Source organism: Camelina sativa, chromosome 11 (assembly GCF_000633955.1).
Source record: "Camelina sativa cultivar DH55 chromosome 11, Cs, whole genome shotgun sequence".
Classification (NCBI taxonomy): domain Eukaryota; kingdom Viridiplantae; phylum Streptophyta; class Magnoliopsida; order Brassicales; family Brassicaceae; genus Camelina; species Camelina sativa.
Window position 1 is genome coordinate 44,822,885 of NC_025695.1, and position 2,689 is coordinate 44,825,573.

The 2,689-nt window shown below is 37.3% G+C and overlaps 1 long non-coding RNA gene across 2 annotated transcripts; it reads left to right on the top strand.

Moving 5' to 3' along the window:
- On the top strand, positions 1,241 to 2,398 carry LOC109127515. 2 transcript variants are annotated; one of them, XR_002034077.1, is made up of 3 exons: positions 1,241 to 1,755; positions 1,856 to 2,027; positions 2,127 to 2,398. It is a non-coding gene; the product is annotated as an uncharacterized LOC109127515 (long non-coding RNA). The 2 variants fall into 2 exon arrangements; XR_002034078.1 differs by having other exon boundaries at positions 1,856 to 1,916.

Genomic DNA, 2,689 nt, shown 5'->3' on the forward strand with positions numbered 1-2,689 from the left:
CACTTAGCTTTTTGGTGTTATAGAACTTCAAAGGTGAAATTTCAGCTTATAAATCTTGATTAGATTTTTCCATCTCTAGACTTCTATAACACCCAAAAAATCATGACCTTAGGATTTGTATATATCAGTGCTTGATCAGGTCTCTTTCATTACAATTTGACAACAGCAACTTATAATGAAAGAGACCTAATTAAGCACTGATATATACAAATACTAGTAGATGCTATCAATATTAGTAGCTGATAAACACCTTGAACAAACAGAATAACGAAGAAACAATCAAAAGCCGCCAAGCCCAAATCTTGAAAGAAAGATTGGAGAGGGGAACAAACAAATTGCAACAAAACCAATATACGGATTTGGGCAGTCTGCTATGCCCGTTACAAAGCGAATCCATAGGCCCATCAATACAGTACTATACAACGAATAATACACATCCATTAGGACCATTACCCACACACGTATATGTGGGGGAAAAAAGGAAGAAAACAAATATAATCTCGAGTCGTCCTCGTGCTCGTGCATATCAATCATATTGGGTATCGGGGAAGAAGGAGACATATCCTCATCATCTTTTAGCTTTCGTCAAAGTGGTGGTGACACGTGATGCTTTTCAGAACCCACCACTCTCCACTACACGTACCCTTTTTACTTAGTTGTACCCTAAAGGCCTCAATCCATAATTATTGATTCTTATTAACCATTAGGCCATCGTTATCAGTAAAACATGTTGGGTGTTCTTAAAATTTTTAAAAATGAAAATATAGAAAAAGTGGACTTAGAACATGTTTTCTGATCTTAAACTAGAACTGTTTTCGGCCCAGTTCTAGTGTGACGTAACGTACTTTGATTGGAAACAATATTTTGCAACCGAGAAAACTTTTCATTTTTCATTTTGTTCGATATCGTGACAAACTCCTTATGAAATCGGAAGAAATTTGTCCCAAAATTCAGTTGCAAATGGAGGAGAATGATTTAATTTTTGGTGACCTCCGACTGTTCGAACCGTTACTCATCACCTCCACCGACGGCGGATCTCAATGGCGACTCTGGTTCAGGTAATCGTGACTCGTCTCCTTCCGATGGCGAATTGATTTTTTTTTTCTGGGTTATCGTTGATCTGGATTCTTTTCATTGATGGATGGTGATTTGATTTGAAAACATTGCTTGTGTGATATGATATAGAGATGAGAGATCTTGATTATGTGTGAAGAGGACCCTCAACAGATCGTATAGGAGATTCATGAAATAAAAGTGGTTGGTGTCAAGGAATCAATTTCATCAGAGAGAGAACCATACTGCACAAAACAATTGATTCCCCAATCTAAGGTACAAGTCTCTTTTCTGGAACCTAGTCATAGACTTTACAGTGATATAGGTGTTTCACAATGCTATTTCAGTTTTTAAAGCTGATTCCCCAATCTACTTGAAGCACAAATGGCGATCCAAGAGACTGCAAACTCAGTTGAATAGCTTGTTGTCTCATCAACTACCTTGTTAAATCAAATCTCTATCACTTTGTACTGCAAAAAATATTTCCTTTTCTCTTTGTTTCTTTTGTATGGACTGGAGTCAGTATATATGACACTAAAGATTCAATGGCAACTGGACTAAGAGAGACGCTGGTGGATGAGAAGATCTATGTAGCAGTGAGAGAGAGAGAACTAAAGAGCAAGACTACTCTCGTTTGGTCGATACAGAACAGTGGAGGCAAAGAATTTTGTATTGTCCACGTTCATCAACCGATCTCAGTCCGTAAGTATTTTATAAATCTTTTTCCAATCTTTTTGTGTTGTGCTTAATTAAAGGATATTAATTGGTTGATTTTGGACTATCTTGCTTTATTCATTTCAAGCGGGAGCGATGTCCCATTTCAAGCAGGGAAGCTAGAAGAAGAGATAACTTGTATCTAGAAGGTGATGTCCGATGTTTGAAATGGTGTTAATGTTGCAAAGGTTTTGTGTGTGTGTTTTCAGATTTGTGAACCATCAAGGCTAGAGAGTAGAGAGTTTCTGAAAAAACTGCAGGTCTTTGGAGTACCAAATCTATTCTGTATATCATCATCTGTTGATACATGATTCAAACAGAGACAACATATATTGAAAGAGTTTCCTTTTATGTTTCAGGGACTTCTCCACAGAGATGGAATGAAATGTCAAAGTGGTGATAAGTGCCTGTGCAAACCTTGGAAGAAGGAGGACATTCCAACTTGTCTATCATCAAGTCTTGTGAAGGTCCTAACGATATTGAAGTTTGGAGATATCTATGAAGATGAGGACATGGACAGAATGATGGAGCAAGTACTTCCTTGAGACAACATACACACCCTCTCGTTACAATTGCAGCTTATGATACAAAACAAATTTCCTAGTTTTAGCTCTTATGTAATTTCAATATTCATGTATTAAATGTACATGATCTCTGGATATGGCACGCATTTTTTGGAGCTCCAGGTACTTGTAACGATTTAAATGTTCTTGATCAATCACCAGTATTTAATGACATTATTTACGGTCGAGCTCCTGAAGTTACGTACTATGTCAACGGAAATGAGTATAATTTGGCTTACTATCTGACAGATGGTATTTACCCGGAATGGGCGACATTTGTTAAATTCATCCCACAACCACAACATCCGAAACATCGTTTGTTTGCAGAAAAACAAGAAGGTGCACGAAAAGATGTTGAG